A 15,223-nucleotide genomic window follows, 5' to 3' on the forward strand; every position below is an offset into this window, starting at 1 on the left:
TCAGTTTATAAGGCGATCTACGGAGACGGACTCGACAATTTTATTCGAGGTTTTATTAGAAGGGTAGCTCCAAAAGCTATGCCGATTGCAAAACAATTAGGTATGAAAGCCATTGAAGTTGCTCATGATAAGGGTATTGGTACCGTTGGTGATGTTGCTAGTAAGGCTTTCACAGCGATCACAGACATGCTGACACGATTAATACGACGAAAACCACAATGGGTAAAGCTTCCCAACACCGAATAGATGTCAGCTAGTGTTGGTAAAATAATAAATCAAGCCGCAAATGAGCGGTTGAAAGAATTAGCTAGCGTGCCATCTCTGACAAAACAAGCCGCAGCCGAGGGTAGACTTGTAGAAATGGATGGCAATCCATATGATGATCAGTAAGGCGGATTTGTTAATAACGGAATTGTGGCATTATTTAACAGTGCACGATATATTATCGACGGCCGAGAAATCCAGACTTGTGACGATAACGTCGATGCTGCTACGACGATATTGGGTCTCGCAAGATATTCCGATGATTAGTCACAGTCTGCTGGTTCGTCAGGTATGTTCACAAAAGATACCATTTATCACGCTGAAGGCCGATCTCATGCCCTTCGAAGACCAAAAAATCATGCTCCAGCTGCTGGAATTGAGGATGCAGGTTTATACTTTATTAATGCCAATTTTAATCTGAGATTTGCATCATATAGAAATCAAATTAATGCACCAGGGAGATTTAGGTGTGCAATGCTGCTGTCACAAATCTTTGGTTTCTACAGAAATGTTAGTAAAGTCATCCTCCTGGCCAATCACACACTTGTACTTGTGCGAGAAGCGACGATCGACGATGCTGTGTGGCACGCTGAAGGAGTTGATCCAGCTGCAAATGTGGCGCTGCACGGAAATGTGTCGCTGACAAAACTTTCGTTGTGGATGCCAACAACAACATCGCGTGATGACGAAACACGGCTGCTCTCTTTTGTAGACAGCGGCTGCAAGTCAGCGTTGTCATTATTGACGAGGACCACATACTTGATTACAAGCTCAACTGTCATTACATTTGCATGACAAGTGACATCACAATAAGGAGTTTCAACACCACGACACGTATTTGTAGCTCTTCAGGATCATCAGACGATAGAATGCTCAACTACGAAATCGTATGGTATTTTACCCACTTGTGGTTAGTGAAGTTTCTCTGATCATAAACAGACATCAATAACCTTCTGCTGGATCTTGAAAATAATCATTTTGCAAGTGCATATCATCGATTGGTGACATTTATGGGGCGTGATCAGTATGTTGATTCTGGTTTGTAGATATCTCAGCGGGATTTCTCAAAGCTGTATCCAATATATTAGTTTTCCTTCTAACACCTAGATTTGTTTGGGCAATTAGTCATTGTCATACACTTCAAAGCTCGTGTAGCATATTCACCATTTGGTAGTTACAGAGCTATCGCTGTTATACTGTTAGACACAACAATGCTGCTTGAACGAGATTTTGGACAAATGATGCACCAGTAGAAAACATATAAGTGTTTTCTAAAAAGTCTTTAGATCATTCATGATGTTATAATGTCATATCATCACGTCAATATTACCTTGACACCCGGTCAGATTAAAAAGTTGCAATCGGCATCAAAACATAATTAATTGGGCAAAAATATATCTGAAATCAGCGGTATTTGCAAGGTCAACATGAATTACCGTTGATTGAACGTCAGCTCAAACACTATAATGGCACCAAAAAATCAAAACTGATATGCAACTTGATCTTTCCATGAATGCAATCTGCGATCTGCGGCAAAGACCGGTGGTATATTTCCAATTCTAGCTACGATAACCGCAATGATTGCAGCTGCAGATCCAGCATCTGCAAAGCAGCTGTATTCGGTGCCATTGGAGATGCTGCCGGTAAGGCACTGAAAAAATCAACAGGACATGGTTTAAAGACCTCAAAAAAGGGATACGGTTTAAGATTATCAGGAAATCGGTACCGTCAAGGTCTGAGACTGCCGGGGTCGCATCGTTAAAGCTCCCTATGTCTAATTTTGATTTACGTGCAGCTCCTTGGTGATTAAACAAACAATTCAGAAGTGTTTTCATGCGTGATCAATTACCAGAAAAACCAAGTCGTGTTGAAACTGATATCATTAATATAGATGGCCGTTCTGATCCAAGTAGTAATTCTATTGCATGTGCAGATGATCCACGTGGTGTTGTTTATTTTGATTCATATGTATTGGCGCCACCGAGAGAACTTTCACTGTCTGACAGTGGTACTGCCACTTCGATCTGGTATTCAACATTACGAACTCAGACAGTAACGGATCCATCAATATGCGGTCCTGAAGTACTTGCTATACTTAATTCCGTGACAAGAACATCAGCGCCGCCACCTAAAGTCGTGCACGAATATATCGCTCATAATTTAAACAGGTAAATAATTTATAACGGTAGATATTTACAGAAGATCTGCTAAAAGCAAAACCTCAGACGACATTGATTTGTCGGCATATACAACACGAGATTAACTTGCTGATCATATGCGTCCAGCCGGGGGTTGATCCGAATACGGTTGCTGTTTTTCAGGATCAATATGGCGGGCTAAATACGAGCAATATCAAGTGGGTCGATATTATCCTGCGAGTCTCAGGTGCAACCAATGATACCATCTGGTAGTTACCGATGATGGAAAATTCAGGAACTCAAGCGCATCGGTCGGTGGAACAATAGGAGAGATTCTTGACAGTGTTGCTATAGCGAGCGATACTATGACAGGTCCAGTCGTCATGAACGGAAATAGAAGTGTTGCTTTGGGAGAATCAGAATCGGACAATGACGCTGCAACAAAGATATACGTTGACAACAACGACATTGCGATATGGGCCTCGTTAATAACAATCAGTGATGGATTGGCCAATTTGAGGTTTGATATTAATAATCACGTACGCGTTATACTAGAGCTGTAAATAGAGTTACCGGTGATTGTTTGGGAGTTCCAATTGTCCTTGACATTAGTCTCACAGAAATCACAACCATCGATGAAAAAAATCAAAAAGATTGCTACTTGTGTAATTCATGCGACTCCATACACAATACACTGGATTATCAACATGGTCACACAAAAAAAGAGCTAAATAAGATATCACACTGAGGACACCGGGGTGTAAAGAATATCCGTGTTTAGCGCCGCTCGATTTAGGATATTTACGACGTATCCATGGCGTCATTCCACAGAAAGATTTTCCGGAACCGCGTCGATTGTATTAAATCGACATGCCGATAAAGCCTTCATGCTGATACAGAAAACAAAAATTTAACCGCATCAACGTGTTGGTGGCCTTAGTTGGTAACATAGAATATAACATAATGAATCCAACACAATTCTTTCGGTATGATCAAGCATGACGTATGAGGCGCCATACGCGTGTTTAAATGTATCATCAACATTGTCAACGGGTTTAACGACGGTGCAATTTCAGACAAGGAATTTGCTGTAATTAGGGATATTTTTTATCGGTATCACAAGAAAGCACCAGTACTCATCCCAACTCAACAACACATATAGAATTCGCATTATAGATAATAATGACTGCAAAAATGAACAAACGACTGGAACAGATTATCGATAACACAACACCGCCGACTACAACAATGATATCAGTGACGTCAACACGACTGGAATTAATATTGGTTTTCCAACTCCGATAAAAGCCCCCAATGGTCGGTCACTTGAGATCGGCACAATTAAGATTTTATTATAGCTGGCCAAATATCAGAGTAAAATCATATGGTGGACTAGACACTAACAATTCGCTGGTATTCTCACATAAAATCAAGACTGTTGAAAGACTTACCCCTTTCCATGTATGGAAAGTCGTCAGCGTATTAACATCGTCATATCAACATCGTCATCGTCATATCAAATCGAACAAAACAAGTATAAATTTTAGCGCAGATTCAAATCAATAACGGGAAAAGAATCAAAGATCGCTATCAAAAGAACACTAGCCAAAGTTGAGTGCCGCCACTGAAATATCAAAATCTGATTACGGCGATAACGTATATAAAACGTCGATCAGAACCGTACTGGGGTGGCCCCTGGCAACACCAATTTATATTAGACCACAACAACCATATTTATATGCAGCTAGAGAATCTGATTTTAATTTTGTTTTAAACAGAGTATGTCATGTCTGGATAGGAGCACATCAATTCCTCAAGTAGGAGAAATCACAAACACTATTGCGCAGGAACATGAAAACACACAATCCAATCTACGAGCGCTGTTTGAGGAGTATGTGATTGAATATCCGAACGGTGATCTTTACCAAAATCTTATTAGTACAATAAAACATCTGATCCATGAAATTAAAGATGCTTTATTTTCATTGAGAACTGTTAACGAGATTGTCCGTGATGATCCCGATTGTAAAACGTTATTTCTTGACTATGTTAAGATCACCAAAGATACAATACCTCCAAACTATCTGCGTTGGATCATGTTTAACAGCTGCGCGATCGCTTTGACATAATTTATGAATGTTCTCCAAATATCAATGACGTACAGGAGAAAACAAGAGGTCCTTCAAATATTATCAATATGACAACGATCCGGATGGTGGTGGTCGTCATGTGTCGCCAGACATGGTCAATATCACGTCGATGGATTTCTGTAAATCTAGTCTGTGATGCAATCGAGGGTTGCAATACCGTGTCTGGGCAAGCATCCCAAGGGCAGGCTCAGCAGGGATATGTTTTTTTTCTTTACAGCTTTTCTCCGGATGTCCCGCCGGGTCATTTGGTTGTGTCAGTGCCCGCTACTCATGTTTATTTACGATGTCATAATTCGTCGTTTTCAGGAATACGTTGTCGTCAAACGGAGAAGAATGGTAATTTATTGGACACGCATGGTGAAGAATTGACTCTTAGTTTGTGTGTGCATGATAGACCTGAACGCCTCACCGAAAAAAGCTAGCGCATTCCACTACCAATAACAAGAAAATATAACGAAAAACATTATATGGGGTTTTGCTACTGTTGAAATTGCTATTCCGCCTTAGTGGATTGAGAATCCTAAGTTGATTCCAAAACAAGTTTCTTTTGTGTCTCACACGTGCACTTACAGCCTCTCGAGTTCCATATTGCCAAGACGGCTCTGATCGTATTTGCTCAATGGCGCTTGCCAGTGGAACATATTTAGCTATCTCATGTTGTCCTTCTAAATCCGTCAATGACAATTATATTTCGTGTTGGAGTAATTATATAAATCTATATTATACAGCCAGTGTATATTCACCCTTTTCCGTTGCTGCTGTATCATCTAAAAAGCATCGTATATTTTTTCAACATCAAATTGAACCTCGAGACCATCTCAAGTTGTTCAGTCTCAGAGATAACCTCGTTAATATTTTGTTGGTTCTTTATACAATAAATGTATTTCTTTAATGAAAGATTTTATCTGGTCCAATTCGATAACGTGCTACTGGATCGTGTAAACTTATCGTTATCGTAATGAATCCATGTGGGAGGGGGTCTGAGCATGTGCAAAGAAGTTTTAAACTTATGTATGTCCATGTCACTAGGACACCAAGTCTGATGAATATTTCTCAGTGTATTTGTGGTAGCACCGTTAAAAATAATCAAACAATTACAGTTACCACTTTGGGATTCTGAGTGTACCGCTCTGTAACATAACTGATATCTGTAGTTTAATGTCTGCCACGAGAAAATATTCTGGCTGGATTTGTTTGTTTGTCCAGCATAACATCATCGTAAAGCACTAGATTTGTTATATCCCCGTTAAGATCCTCGACGGACGGTGCATCGTCGATGTCAGTGATAACGTCAACAGCATTGTTGCTTTCCATATCCGCTGCTGATTCAATGAATTCCTTGAGAACATTATAACATCATTGGTCATCCAAAGATGGCGCTACTAAATAAAGTTTTTTCTCATTTGAGTCAGTTGAGCCACCTGAAGGGGATACTGGAGAGGTCAAACAGCGATCAGCAAACTCGTCGATGCAACAGGTATCACAGGACATGACAGGCAATATGGCAAATGTATTTACCATTTCCAAAAACAGTTCAGCATGGATTGTCTGATGTCAGCTTGCCCAACGAAGATCATCAGGTAGATATCTTGCTTTTACAACATGATATCATTGGCACATAAAGTAAACGACATACATACAAATACGCGTTTGCAAGTTAGTACATAGAAACGTAGGCGCTATCGACTAAAACAGCAAATGAAGTTGCAACAAGTTTTAATTAATGTATTCACATTGCTACCTGCGATGCCTCAGTTGCTTCAGGTTGAAGCTGGCAAATAAGTTCTCGGTACAGTAACAACGCTAATGCATCAAACTAACAGACATGGACACATCGCGTTACATCGGAATCAGGCGTTCGTTGAAAGATTTAATCGAACACTTGCTGAGCCATTATTTGGCATCAATACTCACAGGAATTACTGAGCGAGGACATATCTCATTAATTGGTTGCGAGACTACCTCACTTGGTGGCCGAGTTAAACAATGAACTCACTCGTGAAATTAACATGAAATCCATAGAGGCTATTGCTAAAATACGCATACCACGACGAAAATTACCAGGAAATCAATTACAACAACCAGTGTTGTGAAGTATCGTAACAGTCAGGTATTTATATGAACCCGGTGAACTTGAAGGAGGTGCAGCAAGAGCAACAGATCCAGTCTGTAGTGTAACCAAACGTACAATTTCATGCGTGGTAAGTTCTTCTGGTCAGCCTGCAATCTGCAGACTAGATTCAACTGCTCCTCAACGTGGATTTGTCTGTGAACAATTACAGGTAATTCCTGAAGATGCACAATTACCACAAAGTTGGATCAGGCGTCTGAGACCCTAGCAGGGACTCGGGTCGCTAGCTAAACTACGTCTGTTACATTCAAGACCTGTCAGAGTGACATTTCCACGTGTGTGGCCGACACTACTATTGATTCTGTCCATGGTAAATTATCTTGCATCGTTTCGAAAATATTGCTACATCATTATTGTGCTACAGCAGATGCAGATCAAACTGGAGATGCTTTTAAGTTTTGATCTTTCAGAGAAAAGAAGTAGACAAATATGTTCCTTATTTTGAAACTGTTGCTGAAAATTTAAAATGGCCAATGGAGCATTGTACTCAATTATTACAATGTGTACTCACTGGTAAAGCTATTGATATTTACCGTTCACTGTGAGTGGTGACTATGATACGGTCAAAGAATGCATCTTAAGGGGTTATAAGTTAGTCCTTGAATCTTATCGGCGAAAATTCAGAAAATATAGAAAAGAAGCTGGACAAACTCATGTCGAATTTGCTAGATAAAACGAGCAGTTATTTGATAGATGGTGCTTAGCCAAGTAAGTTGAACAAGATTAATAAAGTATCAAAAAACTTACATTACTTGAAGAGTTCAAAAACTGTGTCCATAGTGACATTAAGTCTTATCTTGACGAGTATCATATTGAAACCTTGCGGAATGCTGCTCGAGCTGCTGATGAGTATTCTTTAACTCGTAAAGTTCCTTTTGTAAATAAGACTTCTACGCAACAGTCTTCTGTCATAAAAGTATTTCAGCCTAATACAAGCCCTTCTAAAACTCAAACTGGCACAACTTCTAAAATCAAGCTTCTGATAAGCTTCATTCAAGATCATTGTCTCTTCCTACGTGTACATATTGCAAGAAAAAAGGACACGTTATTTCTGATTGCTTCAAATTGAAAAATAGACATCTGAATCAAAACAAACCTATTCCAAATGCTCTTATTTCTAAGAGGTCAAGGTCACGGTCATGTATTGAAAGCAATACATTTGTTGGGTCTAATAAACCCTAGACTGATTTTATTATGGAGAATTATGAACCATATCGAAGGATTCTATATCACTCTTGGGTGATGCAGCCAATCCTATCTCTATTAAAACTTTAAGGGACACATGAGATTCTCAGAGTCTTTTATTGTCAGGGACATTGCCTTTGTCTGAGACGTCTTCTTCTAATCAAAGTATTCTTATTCAGGGAGTAGAGTGCGGCTTTGTTAATGTTCCTCTCCATTGTGTAACTTTATCATCAGACTTTGTCTCAGGACCGTGACAGTCGGAACAGCCTCTGTTTAACCCGTTGAGGGCATTCATTTATTACTAGGCAACGACCTAGCTGGACACAAGGTTGTGGTTAATCCACTTGTAACCGACAAGCCTTGCTTGGATCAGAAAGTCGATCCAATTGAAAAATAATTCCCTAATTTATTTCCTGCTGTGGAGTTAACAGAGCTATGGCACAGAACGCTCCTAAGAATGATGTTGAAAAGGACATTATTCCTTTAACTGACACATGTATTGGTCAGGCTTTTGATGAGGTCACTTTCACTCCTTGTTTGGATCAATCAGAAGGTATTGATCACAGTGATCCTCTTTAAACGATTCATTCTCTTTATTCTAATCAGGTTGATAAACGACAGTCACTTGTCGTCGAACAGGAAAAAGATCTGTTTGTTTCAAAGGGCCATTAGTGAAACTGAAGCTACTGAAGTTCCTGTCCGATATTTCATTAAAAATGGAATTCTTTTGAGAAAATGGAGACCTCCCGAGGTACCTGCTGATGACGAATGGTCAGTGAACTATCAAATTGTAGTTCCAAAACCTTTCAGACAGGACATAATTAGTCGGGCCCATGACACTCCATTGGCTGGTCATTTTGGGATCAATAAAATTTATCACAACATCTTAACTCACTTCTATTGGCCAAAATCAAAAGTGATATTGGTAAATACTTTAGATCTTGTCATACCTGTCAAATGATAGGAAACCCCAATCAGAAAATACCTAAGGCTCATCTACAACCTATTCCAGCCTTTGACGAAACATTTAGTAGAAGTATGGTAGATCGTGTTGCTCCCTTACCTAAGACCAAGTCAAGTAACCAATACCTGTTGACCATTATGTGTGCGTTAACAAGGTTTCCAGAGGCAATTCCCTTGAGGAATATAAAATCTAAAACAATAGTAAAAGCTTTGATAAAGATTTTACTCAATTTGGCCTTCCCAAATGTGTCCAGTTTGATCAAGATTCAAGTTTCATGTCTGGAATTTTCTAACAAGTTATGTACGAATTAGGCATCCAACAATTCAAATCTTCTACCTAACACCCTGAAAGTCAAGGGGTATTATAAAGATTCCACCAGACTTTGAAAAATATGATTCGATCATATTGTTTTGATACTGGTAAAGATTGTGATGAAGACATTCATTAAATATTGTTTGCTGTTAAGGGATCTGTTCAAGACTTTAGGTTTCAATCCCTTTGAACTGATTTTTGGACACACTGTGCGTGCACCATTGAAAGTATTGAAAGAGAAACTTCTTTCTAATGAAGATCCTAAAATTAATCTTCTTGATTATGTTTCCAATTTTAAGTACAAGTCAAATGCATGTGAGGTCGCAAGAGAAAATATGCACTCTACTCAGTCCAAAATGAAACCAAGATATGATAAAAACTTGAAGGAAATGAGCTTTCACCCTGGTGATAGAGTCCTGGTTCTCTTGCCCATACAATAAAATCCTCTTCAGGCCAAGTATTATGGTCCCTACACAGTTGACAGGAAAGTCAATGATTTAAATTACATCAAAAATACTCCTGGTAGGCGTAAACAAAAACAACTCTGTCACATAAACATGATAAACGATAATATTGAAAGAGATAGCAGCTTAAACATGTGATTAATTTTGTTGTACCTGTGCCACTCAGTGAAGAATTAAGTGAAGGAATATCGTCGGATTGCACTGATATTGGAGTGACAAATCATCGGAATTCAGAAATTATGAAAGATCTGGACCAGAAACTTTCACATTTGCAAGAGCAAGAAAGAAATGAACTTAAACAGTTATTATTTGAATATAAGCACTTATTTCCAGATGCTTCTACAAGAAACAACAAACTTTTTCATGACGTTGAACTTATAAATTCCAAAACATGTTAAACAACACCCGTACAGGTTGAACCCTTTCAAACAGGAATACCTGAAAAAAAGAAATTCAGTGTTGCTGGAGAATAATTTTATAGAGCCCTGTAAAAGTGATTGGAGTTCACCATGCATGCTTGTTCCAGAACCATATAAAAAAATTCCGTATAGGTACTAATTATAGGAAGGTGAATAGTGTGACAAAACAGACTCATTCCATTACCAAGAATAGATGACTGTACTGATAAGATCGGTAATGCCAAGTATGTCACCAAATGTGACCTTCTGAAAGGATTTCGGCAAATTCCACTAACGCAAAGAGTAAAGGATATCTCGGCATTCGTGACTCCATATAGACTTTACCAATATAAAGAAATGCCGTTTGGGATGAAAGGGTCACCAAGTACTTTTCAACGTCTTGTGAATATGATTACCTCTGGTCTAGACAATTGTGATGCTTACATCGATGATGTCATCATCTACAACGACACATGGAAAGAACATTTAGCAACAATTCGGAAATTCTTTGACAGACTCACTGATGCACGTTTGAGAAGTAATTTATCTAAAAGTGAATTCTGCCGTGCTAGTGTAACTTTTCTAGGACATACCGCAGGACATGGACAAGTTAAACCTATAGATGCTAAGGCCCAGACAATCTCTGAATTTCCCATGAAGTTAATAAAAATCAACTGATGAAGTTAATAAAAATCAACTGATGCGATGTTTAGGTATATATATATATATATATATATATATATATATATATATATATATATATATATATATATATATATATATATATAGAGAGAGAGAGAGAGAGAGAGAGAGAGAGAGAGAGAGAGAGTGTTTGTGTGTGTGTGTAATTTGGATTCTTCACGTACCTTTAACAATTTTGCTGTGATATCGCTACGATGTGAAAATCAACCTCATTGTTGGAAAGAAAACCTGATCGTATCATTATTTGAATTATTAATCATTGTTTATTTTTGATTAAATTGTGATTGAAGTTCTAATCATTGACCATTCGTGGTGATAGATCAATCAATCAATAATATTGTTTAATTTATTCATTCATTCTTGTTAATTATTCATTTTAAGTTACATGTTAGAATTCGTTACCAGTTATCATTTCCCCTTATATCGTTAGTTTAATTCATTAAGTGTCGTTATATTAGATTCATGGTTTGAGATTTATCCGCACGAGTTTGGTGTCCCAATGTACAATCTGCAATCACATGTAAATATCTAGTTCACATAATTGCTGTTAGTGTCTTCACTATAATCCGACCCAACCCGGATCATCCTGTTACACTAAGTAATGGGACCCGTGACAATATCCGTGTGATATGAGGGATCACGCTATATTGATGCGCTGTATCTATGTCTCCATGACATTAACTGACTGGAGTTCATTGCCCAGCATTAACAGTTGGAAGTGCATAAGAGATTGTATTGTCTTTGTATCTTGTTGTTGTTTTATTTTTTACATCGCAACAACAATATAATCCGAGAATTTAAATGCTCAGCTGGTTCCGCTACCCATAATAGTTATGATTACTTTCAAATGAATTTCGTGCGCGGACGTAAACATGTACACATTCAGTTAGATGCTAGGAAGGTTGATAGATATGTCGTACTAAAATGGATAAGATTTTTCTGGAAACAAAAATGCGTGCTCACACACTCACGCACGCACGCACGCACACACACACACACACACACACACACACACACACACGCGCGCTCACACACACACATACTCGCACCAGCGCACTTGATTCAAATATATGTTCACAATTCAGACGACCTACTAGCTAATTTGAACAGTTTTTGTATAAGATGAATCCGTAGGTACCATAAAGAACCTTGAGCAAAATCGATTTAAATCATTTGTGCAGTTTTACAATTATTACAAATATAGGGAGACAACTCCGTTTTATATCTGGTTTATAACGTTGCTACTCGATTTGTCTGCCTTAACTTCTTACATTTATCAAGTTGCGACATAATATGACACACGCATCCCACCCCACCCATCTGTTTATTGTTTGTCGCCACTGTTTTTTTGTCATGCTAAGAAAAAGGGAGCTAAATGTATTTCTCAAGGCACACAGAGGAAGCAATACTGGACCTGCAACCCTTATTTGTAGCCTGACAATTGACCAACAGAGCCACCTGAAAAAATTTACTTAACATGTTTAAAAAACCGGGATAGTATTTAAATGATTCAACTGGACAAAAATTGTTTATATATTTTGCATCTTTGATTTTCGTTTATCTTTTCTTTTCGTTCCTTGCCTTTTTGTAAATTGTTTGCAGTGAATGCAAATAGCTTAGAGCACAAAAAACTGTAATGTAATTATTTACATCCTGTAGTTGATGCAATGTTTGGCAAACAAATATGGCAGTGGTTTCTATAAGAACAATTAGAAATAAATATAGAAAGATTGATCAAAAACATCTGATCTGAGGCTCCATGGTGCTAAGAAATTAACTGAAAACAATTTCATAGGCAGGAAGTTAGCTTCGTTTAAACATATTTAAAATGGCGTTTTTATTTTTGTTATATATCCATATAATGCTATATGTTTGATCTAGCTGTTCATTCTGTATCAATGCATATAAATTTACTTTATTATTGAACGGAAAGGAAATTTTGTTCTGTTCACTGACATCATTAACAGTTGAAATTAACGTCAACTGTACCTGTTATGTATTTAAGATGAAAATTACTGCGAATGATTCTATCTTTAATAACAACAATATTTAATTGACCTTTCAATGTTGAATATGCGGACACAATGAGCTTGAATCTTGTCTTGAAGCTGTCCATATTAGGAAAGTAATATTCAGCTGTGAAATTGTACAACGCTTGTTGCTATCTGTTCTGTGATAGAATGGTTCTATATTTTGGCTATGTTGGAATGTAATCGAAATGTTTTGCAAACTTGGATCCATGTCTGATAGCACCATTTTACTGAAACAATTACATTCTGTCTCGTGTTTGATATTTCATAGCTAGGCAGCTGAACAGTGTGTGTGTGTGTGTGTGATATTTGGATTTATAATTTTTATTTCTACTGACTTCAAGACAGCATACTTCCATAACGCGCAGAGAATGCATTTTACTTTTGTCATCCAATGACCACAGATAAGGAAACTATACCTTCACATTTGCATGTATTCTCCCCGTTTCACATTTGCATGGCTATTCCTTGTCGCCTTTTACAAGATTCACTACGAAGCCTTTCGAAGGCTAGCATTAATACTTCCCATTCAGCTTCGAACTAACTGCATTTCGAACTGCATTTCACTCACGTCCCATGTGCACTTCAACCCACAAGAAAAAGCATCTCAAAATAAAGGAATGACTCCTTTCAATTTATCTCGTGGTAAAACTGACATGCTATCACAAGGTGTCGTGAGTACTGTACGTTAAGAAGTCTGCTCCAATAAATTACCCCGGTTGAGAAATATCTACCCAACAATCAAACAACTAATCACTAACATCTAACAAAGGTATAAACGTGGACTTATACATAAATAGTTGATACCATAGGTGTATTAAAGTACATTGACATCGAGGTATATTCACATGAAATTAAATACAAATAGTTGATACCACAGGTTTATTAAAGTATGTTGACTTCGAAGTATATTCACATGAAATTAAATATAAATATAAATAGTTGATACCATAGGTTTAATAAAGTATGTTGACATTGAGGTATATTCACATGAAATTAAATATAAATAGTTGATACCATAGGTGTATTAAAGTATGTTGACATCGAGGTATATTCACATGAAATTAAATACAAATAGTTGATAATATAGGTGTATTAAAGTATGTTGACATCGAGGTATATTCACATGAAATTAAATATAAATAGTTGATACCATAGGTTTATTAAAGTATGTTGACATCGAGGTATATTCACATGAAATTAAATATAAATAGTTGATACCATAGGTTTATTAAAGTATGTTGACATCGAGGTATATTCACATGAAATTAAATACAAATAGTTGATAATATAGGTGTATTAAAGTATGTTGACATCGAGGTATATTCACATGAAATTAAATATAAATAGTTGATACCATAGGTTTATTAAAGTATGTTGACATCGAGGTATATTCACATGAAATTAAATACAAATAGTTGATAATATAGGTGTATTAAAGCATGTTGACATCGAGGTATATTCACATGAAATTAAATACAAATAGTTGATACCACAGGTTTATTAAAGTATGTTGACTTCGAAGTATATTCACATGAAATTAAATATAAATATAAATAGTTGATACCATAGGTTTAATAAAGTATGTTGACATCGAGCTATATTCACATGAAATTAAATATAAATAGTTGATACCATAGGTGTATTAAAGTATGTTGACATCGAGGTATATTCACATGAAATTAAATACAAATAGTTGATAATATAGGTGTATTAAAGTATGTTGACATCGAGGTATATTCACATGAAATTAAATACAAATAGTTGATAATATAGGTGTATTAAAGTATGTTGACATCGAGGTATATTCACATGAAATTAAATATAAATAGTTGATACCATAGGTTTATTAAAGTATGTTGACATCGAGGTATATTCACATGAAATTAAATATAAATAGTTGATACCATAGGTTTATTAAAGTATGTTGACATCGAGGTATATTCACATGAAATTAAATACAAATAGTTGATAATATAGGTGTATTAAAGTATGTTGACATCGAGGTATATTCACATGAAATTAAATACAAATAGTTGATAATATAGGTGTATTAAAGTATGTTGACATCGAGGTATATTCACATGAAATTAAATACAAATAGTTGATAATATAGGTGTATTAAAGTATGTTGACATCGAGGTATATTCACATGAAATTAAATACAAATAGTTGATAATATAGGTGTATTAAAGTATGTTGACATCGAGGTATATTCACATGAAATTAAATACAAATAGTTGATAATATAGGTGTATTAAAGTATGTTGACATCGAGGTATATTCACATGAAATTAAATATAAATAGTTGATACCATAGGTTTATTAAAGTATGTTGACATCGAGGTATATTCACATGAAATTAAATATAAATAGTTGATACCATAGGTTTATTAAAGTATGTTGACATCGAGGTATATTCACATGAAATTAAATACAAATAGTTGATAATATAGGTGTATTAAAGTATGTTGACATCGAGGTA

This window comes from Sinohyriopsis cumingii, chromosome 17 (genome assembly GCF_028554795.1).
Source record: "Sinohyriopsis cumingii isolate HCF-2022 chromosome 17, ASM2855479v2, whole genome shotgun sequence".
Lineage (NCBI taxonomy): Eukaryota > Metazoa > Mollusca > Bivalvia > Unionida > Unionidae > Sinohyriopsis > Sinohyriopsis cumingii.